The 16,366-nt window shown below is 37.5% G+C and overlaps 1 protein-coding gene and 1 pseudogene across 12 annotated transcripts in view; both read right to left on the bottom strand.

Annotated features, from left to right (window-relative positions):
• Positions 1–16,366, bottom strand: part of SPATA6 (spermatogenesis associated 6) — a 173,595-nt gene that overhangs the window by 23,136 nt on the left and 134,093 nt on the right. The window lies entirely within an intron of this gene.
• On the bottom strand, positions 1,884–3,103 carry LOC141408068 (nuclear inhibitor of protein phosphatase 1 pseudogene; annotated as a pseudogene).

The following is a 16,366-nucleotide window of genomic DNA, read 5'->3' as shown; positions in this document are numbered from 1 at the left end:
AGACACACGCACACATATGTTTACTGCAGCACTGTTCACAAGAGCAAAGTCTTGAAATCAACCCAAATGCCCATCAATGACAGACTGGATAAAGAAAATGTGCCACATATACACCATGGAATACTATGCAGCCATAAAAAAGGATGAGTTCATGTCCTTTGAAGGGACATGAATGAAACTGGAAACCATCATTCTTAGTAAAGTAACATAAGAAGAGAAAAAGCAAACACTGCGTGTTCTGTCTCATAAGTGGGAGTTGAACAATGAGAACACATGGACACAGGGAGGGGAACATCACATACCAGGGCCTGTCGGAGAGCGGAAGGCTGGGGGAGGGACAGCATTAGGAGAAATACCTAATGTAAATGATGAGTTGATGGGTACAGCAAACCAACATGGCACATGTATACCTACGTAACAAACCTGCATCTTGTGCACATGTACCCCAGAACTTAAAGTATAATAAAAGAAAAGATAAACAAAATTGACAAATCTTTAGCCACACCAAGAAAAAAAAAAGGAGAAGACCCAAATAAATAAAAACAGAGATGAAACAGAAGGCATTACAACAGATGTGGCAGAATTTCAAAGGATCATTAGAGGCTACTACAAGCAGTGGTATGTATTCCATAAATTGAAAAACCTAGAAAAAAATGTACAAATTCCTAAACACGTAAAACAAATTCCTAAACACGTAAAACCTGGATTACCATGAGGAAATCCAAAACTTGAACAGACTAATACATAATAAGATCAAAACTGTAATAAAAAGTCTCCTAGCAAAGAAAAGCACAGGGCTCGATGGATTCACTAATTTTATCAAACATTTATTTTTGTTATTTTATTACTTTATTTTTATTTTATTTTATTTTTGAGATGGGATCTCGCTCTGTTGCCCAGGCTGGAGGACAGTGGTGTGATCACAGCTCACTGCAGCCTCGACCGCCAGGACTCAAGCAATTATCCCATCTCAGCCTCTCAAGTAGCTAGGACAACAGATGCATGCCACCATGCCTATTTACTCTATTATTATTATTATTTGTAGAGACAAGGTCTCACCATGTTGCCCAAGTTGGTATCAAACTCCTGGGTTCAAGAGATCCTCCTGCCTTGGCCTCCCAAAGTGCTGGGATTACAGGGATGAGCCATCATGCTTTGCAACCCAAACATTCGAAGTAGAACTAATACCAATCCTAAACACACAATTCCAAACAACAGAGGAGGGAGTAGTTCCAAATGCATTCTATGGTCAAGTACTATCCTGATACCAAAACCAGACAAAGGCACATCAAAGAAAGAAAACTACAGATCAATAACCCTGATGAACATTGATATAAAAACTCTCAACAAAATACTAGCAAATCGAATTTGATAATACATTAGCAAGATTGTTTATCATGACCAAGTGAGATTTATTTCAGGGATGCAAGGATGCTTCAACATATGCAAATCAATCAATGTGATACATCATATCAACAGAATGAAGGACAAAAATCAAGTAATCATTTCAATTAATACTAAAAAAGCATGTTATAAAATTCAACATCCCTTCATAATAAAAACCCTCAAAAAACTCAGTATATAAAGAACATACCTCAACACAATAAAAGCCATATACAACAGACCCACAGCTAGTATCATACTGAGTGGGTAATAACTGAAAGCCCTTCCCCTAAGATCTGTAACATGACAAGGATGCTCACTTTCACCACTGTTACTCAATATAGAACTGGAAGTCCTATGTGGAGCAATCAGACCAGAAGGAAATAAAGGGCATCCAACTTTATTGGAAACAAACAAGTCAAATTATCCTTCCTTGTAGATGACATAATTTTATATTTGGAAAAAACCTAAGGACTCCACCAAAAAACAAAACTGATACTGCACACATGGAAAGTTTTTCTCCCTAGTTCACTAGCTCCCCATCACCCTTCCACACTATTCCCACCCAATCCCACATTTCTCCATGACCAAAAATATCAAATCAGTAAGGAAGATGTGGGATTCTTGCCTGGCCAAGTCTCTTTTGCATATTTCTTCTTCTTGGGTTCATTTACAGTTTCAGGGTTATGAACGGCAAGGTTTGGTGCAGGGTTCGTGTTCACTGCTGCCGGCACAACAGGAGTCAAGTCCACATCAGAGGCAAGGTTTGGGTATGGCATAAACAAGCCACCGATGAGTGCTGTCTCATGGAAGCTGGGAGTCTGCTTCACTGTGTGTGGGGGATGTCCTCCGTTGAAGGCAAAGTTCTGCATGCGCCTTCTCCCTGATTCCTCCAGGCCCAAGGAGCCAGGGCCCTCCCCTGCTTCTTCTGGACTGAGACCCCTGCAGTTTGCACTAAGTTCCTGAATCGACCAACTGAGGGATCCACATCCTCTGAGTTAATGATCTCATCATCCTCACTGAATGTCACCCATGAGTTCTTCCTCTTCCTCTTTGGTCTTGGAATGCCTAGATTTCCCTCCTCAATGGTAAGGGTGGAAATCCACTTGTTGTGGGCAGTGTTGAACTATGTCAGGTTATCAAGCTTAGTTTCCTTCTCTGGAAGCCCCAGTAAGCCCTTGAGTTCATCATCCTCTTCACCCATCTTCTCAACTCCTTTCACAGCCAATGGCAATGGCTGAAGTGTCTCACACAGAGTGTATGCCCTTGTGGATGCGTCAATGAGACCCTGGAATTGATAGGAATTTGCTGAGGCTTGTGAGGTTCCAACCGAAGGTGACCCAAGAAAGTGCTGTGTGTACTGTTGAGATCTATTAGGAAAACTCTCCTCAGATGCTTGTGGTAGACAAATGCAGCATGGACCCGAGTGCAAGACTGGTGTTCAGTGGTAAAGTCACACAAATCAAGGTTTCTCCCAAATAAGTAATACTTACTTTCACCAATAATCAGTTTCTCAATTAGTTTGTCTCATTTGACTGCATCCAGATGTCGACCAGGAGGGGGCTTACCCGCCCAGGTTGGACAGTGGAGCAGCGTGAGGCTGGAGCCAGAGTTTGCAACTGCCACCATCTTGCATCTCCCCCTCCCATTTGGTGGGCCCAAAGCAAAAAATTAAAAATTAGTGTACAAAAATTAGTTACATTTCTATTAACCAATAACCTTCAGAGAGTCAAATTAAGAATTCAATCCCATTTTCAACAGCCACACACACAAAAATATACCTAAGAATACATTTAACTAAGGAGGTGAAAGAATTCTACAAGAAGAACTACAACACTGTTGAAGTTGTAAGTGACACAAACAAATGGAAAAACATCCCATGTTCATGGTGTGTTAGGATCAGTAATGTTAAAATGACCATAGTACCCAAAGCAATCTACAGATTCAACAAAATTCCTATCAAATTACCAACATCATTTTGCAAAGAATTAGAAAAAATAATCCTAAAGTTCATATGAAACCAAAAAAAAGAAAAAATTCTGAATAGCTAAAGCAATCCTAAGTAAAAAGGACAAATCTGGAAGCATCACATTAGATAGCTTTAACTTATATTACAAAACTATAGTAACTAAAACAGCATGGTACTAGAACAAAAACAGACACATTATCAATGGAATAGAATAGATAATCCAGAAATAAAGCCACATACCCACAATTAACTAATGTTGACAAAAACAAAATGGGGAAAGAACATCTTATTCAATGAATAGTGCTGGGAAAATTAGCTAGCCATATGCAGAATTAAACTTGGACCCTTATCTCTCACCATATACAGTAATTAATTCATGATATGTTAAAGACTTAAATGCAAGACCTGAAACTATAAAAAGCCTGGAAGAAAACCTAGGGAAAAACTCTAGTTTTTCTAGACAAATAATTTATAACAAAAACCCCAAAAGCAAATGCGACAAAAACAAAAATAGACAAATAGGACTTAAACTATAAAGGTTCTGTAGAACAAAATATATAATCAACATAGCAAACAGACAACTTACATAGTAGGAGAAAATATTTGCGAACTATGCCTTTGACAAAGGACTAACATCCAGAATCCACAAGTAACTCAAACAACTCCCACACACACTAAAAAAAGATAAACCAATAAAAAAAAAACAAAAAACAAAAAACAGGCAAAGGACCTGAACAGATATTCCTCAAAAGAATAAAAGCGGCTAACAAACACACAAAAAAATGTTCAACATCACTAATCATCAGAGAAATGCAAATTAAAACCACAATGAGATATCATCTCACATGCATCAGAATGGCAACTATGAAAAAGTCAAAAAACAACAGATGCTGGCATGAATGTGGAGAAAAGGGAACGCTTACACACAGTTCGTGGAAATGAAAATTAATTCAACCTCTTTGGAAAACAGTATGGTGACTGTCAAAGACCTAAAAATAGAATTACAATTTGAGCCAATAATCCCACTAGTAGGTATTTACCCAAAGGAAAATAAATAATTACATTAAAAAGGCATCTGCACTCATATATTCATTGCAGCACTGTTGATAATAACCAAGTCATGAAACTTGGGCAAAGAAAATGCGAGATATATATAAATATATATAAATATATATATATATACACACACACACACACCCCATGGAACACTATACAGCCATAAAAAGAATGAAATCATGTCCTTTGCAGCAACACAGATAGAGCTGGAGGCCAATGTCCTAAATGAACTAACTCAGAAACATAAAATCAAATACTACATGTTCTCATTTATAAGTGGAAGATAAACAATAGGCACACTGGACATAAAGATGAAAAGAATAGACACTGGGGACTCCAAAAATGGTGGAGAGAAGAGGGCGAATATGGGCTGAAACATTACCTATTGGGCACAATGCTCAATATTTGGGTGATGTGGGTGATGATTATACTAGAACCCCTATTTCCACATTACACAATATATCCATGTAACAAACATACAATGTACCTTCTAAGTCTAAAATTTTAAGAAGTTTTTAAAAAACTCAATAAAAAGATACCCACATTTTAAAATCAGAAAATAATTTGAATATATATTTCTCCAAAGAAGATATACAAATTACCAATAAGTGCATGAAATGATGCTCAACATCATTAGTCAGAAGGGAAATGTACATCAAAACCCCAATAAGACACCACTTCATGCACACTAGGGTGGCTATAATCAGAAAAGATAGCTAATAACAAAGTTCAGCAAGGATGCCAGGTGAAAAGGCAAAATGGTAAGCCATTATAAATAATAGTTTGGCAATTCCTCAAAATGGTCAAAATAGATTTATCACATAAATATGGACAGTATTATTTTTTAACTACCAAAAAGTGGCAACGAACCAAGCTAAATGATCCATCCATCAACTGATGAATGGATAAAAAAAAATGTGTCATTATCTATGCAATGGAATACCATCCAGCCATATAAAAAAGAATAAAGTGACATATACTACAACACGGGCAAGGCTTTAATATATTAAGTATAAGAAGCAGTCACAAAGACCATATATTGTATGATTCAATTTATATGAAATGTGCAGAATTGGCATCTACAGGAATTGGATTGGTTGCTGCTTAGGAGTGGAGGAGAAATGAGGAAAGGGGAGAATGGTACCTGACTCCCAGTGGTTACAAAATATCTTCTCTGTGGGGTGATGAAATGTTTTGAAATTAGATGTGACTTTTTTGAATATAATAAAAGCCATTGAACTGTGTACTTAAAATGTGTGAATTGTATAGTATGTGAATTTTATCTTAATAAAGCTTTTTTTTAAAAAAATAAAAAGCCTTTAGAATTGAGTGATAAGTGATATTATTAGCTTTCATTATCTCAAGTAGATACATTTATTTTACAGATAAAAGAGGGTAAATAATTCATTAATTTTGTACAGTTTGCTGTAAGTAAAGATCTGAACACCATAATAAACATGAAATACCATACACAGAATGCTTCCCTCTATATTGTACACTTGTTAAGAGTACATATTCTTAACAAGTGACTATATATCAGGTCTTGATGAAATACTAATACATTTCAAATAATTCAAAGTATATTCTCTAGCTGAGAAGAAATTAAAGTAGCTGTCAATAACCAAAGGTGAGAGAATAACCAACTAAGATAAAATTAAGAAATACATTTCTAAATTACCACAGAGTCAATGAAGAAATCACAATAGAAATTAGAATATATTTTGAAGTGAATAACAACATAAAAATTATTAGAGGCATCTAAAGCAGTGGCGTAGAGGGAAAATTACATTCTTAAATGTATAGATTAGAAAAGACTTAAAATCAACAACATAAGCCTCCACTTTAAAAGACTAAAAGAAAAAGTAGAACATAAAACTTTTAGCATAAGTTAATGTAACAGAAAAAACTTGTCCCAGACAAGTAAAAAGCGACACAAACTGTTATTTAAAAAGAATAATAACATGAACAAATTCTTAAAATACAGGGGGACAAATTAAACTCAAATTACTATTATCATGATTGAAAAGGGAGATACTCATATGCTTATAAATTCTATAGTTGTGTTTAAAAGTGGGCAGGGCCAGTATGGCAGACTAGAAGCAGCTTATTTGTGTCACTGTCAGGGAGAGGGAGCAAAAGGGCTGATGAACACGGTTGCTGCAGGCATATGAGAAACCACGTTGGGATCCACCAGGGCAGAGGAACACAGAGAACACAAAGGAGTAAAGCTGGGCACCAGCCCATCTGGGCTCAGCGCAGAGCCAGGAGGACCCCTCCAAAACTGGAAAGGGTGAGTGACAGTCCATAGGGGAATTTATACTCTCCACAGGGACCTGTGCAAGACCGGGAACAGGAGAATCACCCTGTCCCCCACCCTGCGTCTTCCTCCACAGTACTTCTAGACTGAGGCAGAGAGCCACCCGGAAATTTTGCAGGGGCAACTTCTGAGTCCAAGAGGACTGCCATGAGCCTTGGGCCCTGGAGCAGACAACCACCAGTGCCACAAACCCAATAGAGGGTCCAGTCAGCTGCGGTGCCAGGGAGCAGTAACATTGCTCCACCATTGTGTGCCAGCCAGGCCTCAGTGGCAACTTCTGGTCCAGCAGTTGTACCTTGGTTCAAACTCAGTCAGTCAATCCTCCCACCCCCACCACTGGTAGGACACTCTACAATGCTTGCTAGAGTGTCCAGCTCAGAGGTCCCACTTTTGTGTGAACTCAGCTGGAAAGTGTAGCCTCCTGTTGTCACATAAAACATCCAGACCACAGAGCATGAGACCCCAACAGCCCCAGTCACTGGTAGCCAGGCAGGTGACACCTGTTAGAGCCTCTGGCCCAGTGGCTCCACTGCTGTGTAAGGTCAGCTGGAGGGTGCAGCTTCCAGTTGTCACAGGAAACATCTGGATGGCAGAGCAAGAGACCCCACCTACCACCACCACTAGTATCCAGGTGGGCAACACCTTCTAGAGCTTCTAGCCCAGCTGCCTTGCTTCTGTGTGAGCCTGGCTGGAGGGTGCAGCCTCCTGTTGTTCTGGGAAATGCCTGAATGGCAGGGTGCATGACCCTATAACCCCTTCCAATCACAGCCAGGCAGGCAACACCTGCTAGGTTTTCCAGCCCAGTGGCCCTACGTTTGCCCGAATATGTTGAGGGGCACAGCCTCTTGTTGCCCTGAAAAAACCTGAAAGGCAGGACTGGCAACCCCACCAATCCCTAGCCACCCATAGTAAGACAGGCAATACCCAGGAAGAGTTTCCAACCCAAAAGTCCCACTTCCACCTGAACTCTGTGAGTAGACACAACCCTATCTTTCCCCTAGGAAGCACATAAACAGCAGACTATGGGCAAGGGCACAGTTAGCTGGCCAACTGATGGCCCAGCCTGAGGGAGCCCCATGGACTACAACCCCCAACAAAAGAAATACAGACAGGAAGACAGTAATTGCAGAGGGTGCTCCTCCAAGACCCAGGAGTAGACTAGAATAGAAGGCAGTCAAACAAACCCACTTTATACCATAATCAAACCCCCAACAAGGGCATTAAAGAAGAAAAAAAGCAAAACAATCCATTCAAAGGACAGCAAATTCAAAGACTGAAAGAACGTAAGTCCACAAAGATAAGAAAGAAACAACAGAAGAACTCTGACAACCCAAAAAGTCAGAGTGCCTTCTTTTCTCCAAACAACCACACTAACTCTCTAGCAAGGGTTCTTAACTGGGCTGCGATGGCCGAAATGACAGAAATAGAATTCAGAATATGAATAGGAATGAAGATCGTCAAGATTCAGGAGACTGTTGAAACCCAATGCAAAGAAGCTAATAATCACGTAATCACAGGAGCTGACAGAAAAAATAGCCAGTATAGAGAAGAACATAACCAACCTGATACAGCAAAAAAAAAAAAAAACCTACAAAAATTTCATAATACTATCACAAGTATTAACAGCAGACCAAGTGATGAAAGAATCTAAGGGCTTGAAGACTTGCTTTCTCAAATACAACAGTCAGACAAGAATAAAAAAAAAGAATTGAAAAGGAATGAACAAAACCTCCTGGAAATACGGGATTATGTAAAGATGCCTAATCTGCAAGTCACTGGCATCCCTGAAAGACATAAGGACAAAGGAAGTAACTTGGAAAACATATTTCACAGTATCATCCATGAGAACTTCCCCATCCTAGCTAGAGAGGCTGATATTCAAATTCAGTAAATGAGAAGAATTCCTGCAAGATACTTCACAAAAAGATCATCCCAAGACATAACCATCTGATACTCCAAGGTTGAAATGAAAGAAAAAATGATAAAGGCAGCTAGAGAATAAACGGGAGGTCACTTACTAGGGGAACCCTATCAGACTGACAGAGGACCTCTCAACATAAACCCTACAAACCAGAAGAGATTGGGGACCTGTATTCAACATTCATAAAGAAAAAAATTCCAACCATGAATTTCATATCCAGTCAAACTAAGCATCATAAATGAAGGAGAAATATGATCCTTTTCAATTTGAGCCTATACAAATGCTGAGGGAATTTGTTAACACCAGACCTGCCTTACAAGAGGTCATGAAAGAAGTATGAAATATGGAAAGGAAAGACCATTACCAGGTACTACAAAAACACATGTAAGTACACACACCAGTGACACTTATAAAGCCACCACACAAACAAGTCTGCATAACAACCGGTTAACAAAATGAGAACAGGATCAAATCCACACATATCAATAAGAAACTTGAATGTAAATGGGTTAGGTGCCCCAATTAAAAGGCACAGAGTGGCTGCCAACTGGATAAAGAAACAGGACCCAATAGTATGCTATCTTCAAGAGACCCAGCTCATATGCAATGTCATCAATAGGCTTAAAATAAAGGGATGAAGAAAAGTCTACCAAACAAATGGAAAACTGAAAAAAGCAGAGTATGCTATCCTAATTTCAAACAAGAGAGTTTACACCAACCAACATCAAAGAAGACAAAGAAGGGCATTACATAATGGGTAAAGGGCTTAATTCAACAAGAAGACCTAAATTAATGTGTACCCCCCACAAGTGCACCCAGATTCATAAAGCAAATTCTTAGAGAACTTCAAAGAGTCTCAGACTCCCACAGAATAATAGTGGAGACTTCAATACCCCGCTGATGTATTAGACAGATCCCTGAGACAGAAAATTAACCAAGAGATTCAGGACCTGAACTCAACACTTGACCAAATGGATCTAATAGATAGCTACATAACTTTCCACCCAAAAGCAACAGAATATACATTCTTTTCATCACCACATGGTACATACTGTAAGATCAGCCATGCAATCAAATGTAAAACAATCCTCAACAAATTCAAAAACAGCAAAACCATACCAACCACACTCTTGGACCACAGTACAATAAAAATAGAAATCAAGGTCAAGAGAATCTCTCAAAACCATACAATTACATGGAAATTAAACAACCTGCTCCAGAATAACTCGGGTTAATTATCAAATTAAGGCAGTGTGATGGTTAATGTTAAGTGCCAACTTGATTGGACTGAAGGATGCAGAGTATTGTGTCTGGGTGTATCTGGGTGTTACCAGAAGAGATTAACATTTGAGTAGGTGAACTGTGAGAAGAAGACCCATCCTCAGGAAGAGTCACCAACAATGTGGGTGAGCACCATCCAATCAGCTACCAGCATGGCTAGGAAAACCAGGCAGATTAAGGTGGAAGAAGCTGATTTGCTGAGTCTTTCAGCCTTCAGTCTTTCTCCCATGCTGGATGCTTCCTGCCCTCAAACATCAGACTCCAAGTTCTTTGGATTTTGGACTCTTGGATATACGCCAGTGGTTTGCCATGGCAACAGACTGAAGGCTGCACTGTCGGCTTCCCTACTTTTGAGATTTTGGGACTCAGAATGAGCCACTACTGGCTTCCTTGCTCCACAACTTGCAGAGAGCCCATCATGGGATACCTTTGTGATCATGTGAGTCAACTCTCCTTAATAAACTCTTTGTCATGTATACATATATCCTATTAGTTCTGTCCCTCTAGAGAACCCTGACTAATATAGTCAGGAATTAAGAAGTTCTTTGAAATTAATGAGAACAAAGACACAGCACATCAGAATCTCTGGGACACAGGTGAGGCAGTGTTAAGAGGGAAATTTATAGCACTGAATACCTGCATCAAAAAGTTAGAAAGATCTCAAACAAACAACATAACATCACAACTAGAAGAGATAGAGAAACAACAGCAAACAAACTCTAAAAGTAGCAGAAGACAAGGAATAACCAAAATCAGAGCTGAACTGATGGAAACAGAGACATAAGAAAACATACAAAAGATAAACAAATCTAGGAATTAGTTTCTTTAACAAATTAATAAGACAGCCAGCTAGATTAAAAAAACAAGAAAAGAGAGCATATCAAGATAAACACTATAAGAAATGACAAAGGGAATATTACTACTGTTCCACAGAAATACCAATAACCATCAGAGATTACTATGAATACCTCTATGCACACAGACTAGAAAATCTAGAAGAAATGGATAAACTCCTGGACATACATATCCTCCCAAGACTAAAGATGGAAGAAATAGAATCTGTGAACAGACCAATAACAAGCTTTGAAACTGATTCAGTGATCGATAGCCTACCAACCAAAAAGAGCCAAGAATCAGATAGATTTACAGCCAAATTCTACCAGATGTTCAAAGAAGAGCTGGTACCATTCCTACTAAAACTATTCCCCAAAATTCAGAAGGTACTCCCCCTTAACTCATTCAATAAGGCCAGTACCATCCTGATACCAAAACCTGGAAGAGACACAACAAAAAAGAAAACTTCCACCCAATACCCTTGATGAACATAGAAGCAAAAATCCTCAACCAAATACCAGCAAACTGAATCCAGTAGCACATCAAAAAGCTTAGCCACCATAATCAAGTAGACTTTAATCCCTGGGATGCAAGGTTAGTTCAACATATGCAAATCAATAAATGTGACTCATTGCATAAACAGAACTAAAGACAAAAACCATATGATTATATCAATGAATACAGAAAAGGCTTCTGACAAAATTCAACAATCTTTCATGTTAAAAACCCTAAAGAAACTTGGCACTGAAAGAATATACTTCAAAACAGTAAGAGCCATCCATGACAAACCCACAACTAACATCACACTGAATGGGAAAAAGCTGGAAGCATTCCGCTTGAAAACCGGCACAAGGATGCCCTCTCTCACCACTCCTATTCAACATAATATTTTAAGTCCTGGCCACAGCAATCAGGCAAGAGAAAGAAACAAAAGGCATTCAAATAGGAAAAGAAGAAGTAAAACGATCCCTGTGTCTATATGACATGATTTTGTATTTTAAAAACCCCATGATCTTGGCCCCAAAGCTCCTTGAGCTGATAAGCAACTTGGGTAAAGTTCTGGGATACAAAATCAATGTACAAAAATCAGTAGCATTCCTATTCACTACCAGCACCCAAGCCAAGAGCCAAATCAGGAATGCAATACCATTCACAACTGCCACAAAAAGAATAAAATACCAAGAAGTACAGCTAACCAGGGAGGTGAAAGATCTCTACAATGAGAATTGTAAAACTGCTAAAAAAATCAGAATTGACACCAAAAAATGGAAGAAAATCCCCTGCTCATGGATAGGAAGAATAAATATCATTAAAAAATTACCATACTGTTCAATGCAATTTACAAATTCAAGGCTATTCCTATCAAACTATCAATGACATTCTTCAAATAATTAGAAAAAAAAACTATTCTAAAATTCATATGGAACAAAAAAGAGCCTGAAAAGCCAAGGCAATCCTGGGGGGGGAAAAAAAAAAAAAAAAAAAACTGGATGAATCACACTGCCTGACCTCAAACCATACTACAAGGCTAGAGTAACCAAAACACCATGGTACTGGTACAAAAGTAGACACACAGGCCAATAGAACGGAAGAGAGAGTCAAGAAATAAAGCCACTCACATACAGCCATCTGATCTTTGACAAAGCTGACAAAAACAAGCAATGGGGAAAGGATTCCCTACTCAAAAAATGGTGCTGGAATAACTGGATAGCTGAAGATTGAAACTGGACCACTTTCTTAGACCATATGCAAAAATCAACTCAAGATTGATTAAAGACCTAAATGTAAACCCTATAACTGTAAAAACTCTGGAAGATAACCTAGTCAATACCATTTTTGACATAGGAACAGGCAAAGATTTCATGATAGAAAATGTCCAAAGCAATTGCAACAAAAGCAAAAATGACAAATGGGGCCTAATTCAATGAAAGAGGTTTTGCACAGCAAAAGAAACTATTAACAGAGTAAACAGACAACTTACAGAAAGGAAGAAAATATTTGTAAACGATACATCTGACAAACGATACATCTAGATCTAACATCTAGAATCTACAGGGAACTTAAATAAACACACATAAGCAAAAAGTGAACAATCCCATTAAAAACTGGGCAAAGGACATGAACACTTTTCAAAAGAAGGCATATAATGCACTAACAAGTATATGAAAAACTGTACAATATCACTAATCATCAGAGAAATTCAAATAAAAACAACAATAAGATAGCATCGCTCATCAGTCAGAATGGCAATCATTAAAAAGTCAAAAAATAACAGTAAGATTGCAGACAAAAGGAATGTTTATACACTGTTGGTTGGAGTGTAAATTAGTTCAACCATTGTGAAAGACAGTATGGTGATTCCTCAAAAACCTAAGACAGAACTACCATTCAACCCAGTGATCCTGTGCCTGGGTATATATTCAAATGAATATAAACTATCACAAAGATACATGCATGTGTATATTCACTGCAGCACCATTCACAATAGCAAAGACATGTGATCAACAGTAGACTGGATAAAGAGAATGTGGTACATATATACCATGGAATACTATGCAACCATTAAAAAGAAAGAGATCACATCCTTTGCAGGAACATGGATGGAGCTGGAGGCCATTATCCTTAGCAAAGTATTGCAGGAACATAAAATCAAATACCACAGCTCTTGCTAATTAATGAGAACACATGGACAAAAAGAGGGCAACAACAGACCATGGGGCCTCCTCAAGGGAGGAGGAGAAGAGGAGAGAGAAGTTCAAGAAAAAAAAAAGTCAAGTACTATGCTTAGTACCTCTGTGAGGAAATATTCTGTAGAACAAAGTCATGAGTCATGAGTTTACCTATATAACAAATCTGTACATGTACCCCTGAACCTAAAATAAAAGTAAATATATTTAAGAAAAAATAGCATAGGAAGATATCATGAAAATCTTTATATCATTCAGTTTGATAATATAAATGAAACAGGAAAATTCCTAATAAAACTAAACTGAACAAGTTATAGAAAACCCAAATAACTGTTGATATTAAAGAAATTATATCCATTACTGAAAACTATCCCACAAAAACAGGCTTGTTCGAAACATTTAAGAAGGAAATAATCTCGCATAGATGCTGCCTGAGAAAGGCTGGGAATATTTTCCAATCAATATTTCCTTTTTATGAGGTCAGCCAAAATCTGAGGAGAATATTACAAGAAAGGAAACTTGCAGACCAATCACTGTCATTAACTTGGATGCAAAAATCTAAGGTACAATATTAGCAAATTGAAACCAGTGATTATATTTTTTATATAAATCAGTTTGTTTATTGATTAGTTTAATTATTCTATGTTTTCATCTGCTAGGATACGTCTTTTTTTATTATTATTATACTTAAAGTTCTAGGGTATGTGTGTACAATGTGCAGGTTTGTTACATATGTATACATGTGCCATGTTGGTGTGCTGCACCCATTAACTCGTCATTTACATTAGGTATATCTCCTAATGCTATCCCTCCCTCCTCCCCCCTCCCCACAATAGGTTCCAGTGTGTGATGTTCCCCTTCCTGTGTCCAAGTGATCTCATTGTTCAATTCCCACTTATGAGTGAGAACATGCAGTATTTGGTTTTCTGTTCTTGTGATAGTTTGCTGAGAATGATGATTTCAAGCTGCATCCATGTCCCTACAAAGGACACGAACTCATCCTTTTTTATGGCTGCATAGTATTCCATGGTGTATATGTGCCACATTTTCTTAATCCAATCTGTCACTGATGGACATTTGGGTTGATTCCAAGTCTTTGCTATTGTGAATAATGCCGCAATAAACATACGTGTGCATGTGTCTTTATAGCAGCATGATTTATAATCCTTTGGGTATATACCCAGTAATGGGATGGCTGGATCAAATGGTATTTCTAGTTCTAGATCTAAGAGGAATCGCCACATTGCTTTCCACAATGGTTGAACTAGTTTACAGTCCCGCCAACAGTGTAAAAGTGTTCCTATTTCTCCACATCCTCTCCAGCACCTGTTGTTTTCCTGATTTTTTAATGATTGCCATTCTAACTGGTGTGAGATTGTATCTCATTGTGGTTTTCATTTGCATTTCTCTGATGGCGAGTGATGTTGAGCATTTTTTCATGTGTCTGTTGGCTGTATGAATGTCTTCTTTTGAGAAGTGTCTGTTCATAGCCTTTGCCCACTTTTTGATGGGGTTTTTTTTTTTCTTGTAAATTTGATTGAGTTCTTCGTAGGTTCTGGATATTAGCCCTTTGTCAGATGAGTAGATTGCAAAAATTTTCTCCCAATCTGTAGGTTGCCTGTTCGCTCTGATGGTAGTTTCTTTTGCTGTGCAAAAGCTCTTTAGTTTAATTAGATCCCATTTGTCCATTTTGGCTTTTGTTGCCATTGCTTTTGGTGTTTTAGACATGAAGACCTTGCCCATGCCTATGTCCTGAATGGTATTACCTAGGTTATCCTCTAGGGTTTTTATAGTTTTAGGTCTAATTATGTTTTTAAGAAAATCATGACCAAGAGATTTGTTTCAAGAATGTGACCATGGTTTAAGACTTGAAAATCAAGTAATTTGCTATATTAAAATAAGGAGGGGTAGCAGAATAATCACCTCAGTAGGTACAATGGAATAAAACCTTATATTTGTAATTTTTTTAAATAAAAAATATTAGAAAATAAGGAATTTCTGTAATCTGACAAAGAATACTGACAAGAAATCTACAAAAAGTATCATATTTAATTTCAAATTATAAAAACCTTTCATCTTTCATGTTGAACAAGAAACTATCACCACTTCTATTTGATACTATTTTAGAAACCCTAAATAACATAACAAAACAAGAAAAATAAAATGCATAAAGATTAAAGTGGGAGATTTAAAACTAGCATTATTTACAGATTATATTACTATATATTAGAACGCTCAAAAATTCAAAAACTACAATGTATATTAACATTAATGAATGAATGTAGGCAGGTCAGTGGACTACAGATCACTGAAAACAGGTAAATGACATTCATCATACCAAAAAAAAAATAGAATTGTAAAAGGTATAATGTATAATAGCATAAAAATATCAAACATCTAGAGCTAAATATATAGAAAGACATGCTAGATCTATGAAATGAAAATTATAACAAATTATTGGTGGAAATTAAAGATCTAAATTAATAAAGACACAATGTCATGCACTGGAAGACTGAATATTGTTAAGATGCCAGTTCTCCTCCAATCAAAGTATAGATTCAATGTAGTCTCAATCAAAATCTTAGTGGGTTCTGGCAAGCTGATGATTTTGACATACAGATGGAAATTAAAAGAACCAAGAACAACAAAAGCAATTGTGAAGCAAGAACAACGGTGAAGGAGTTACGTCATTAGATATAAAGAGTTACTATAAACCTATAGTAAATTGAGAAACTACGTTAGTACAAAAATAGATAATTAAACCAATAAAATAGAAGAAAATCAAGAATGACTCACATATATACAATCGCAATGGAAGAGAACAGAATCCAGGACTATCTCCACATAAACACAGTGCAGGGGTAAAGAATGGCTTTTAAAGAAAGATGCCAGGTCATAATCATTTGACAAGCAATGCT

Source organism: Macaca fascicularis, chromosome 1 (genome assembly GCF_037993035.2).
Source record: "Macaca fascicularis isolate 582-1 chromosome 1, T2T-MFA8v1.1".
NCBI classification, from domain to species: domain Eukaryota; kingdom Metazoa; phylum Chordata; class Mammalia; order Primates; family Cercopithecidae; genus Macaca; species Macaca fascicularis.
The sequence above is the reverse complement of the archived record's forward strand: the minus strand, read 5'-3'. Positions and strand labels throughout refer to the sequence as shown.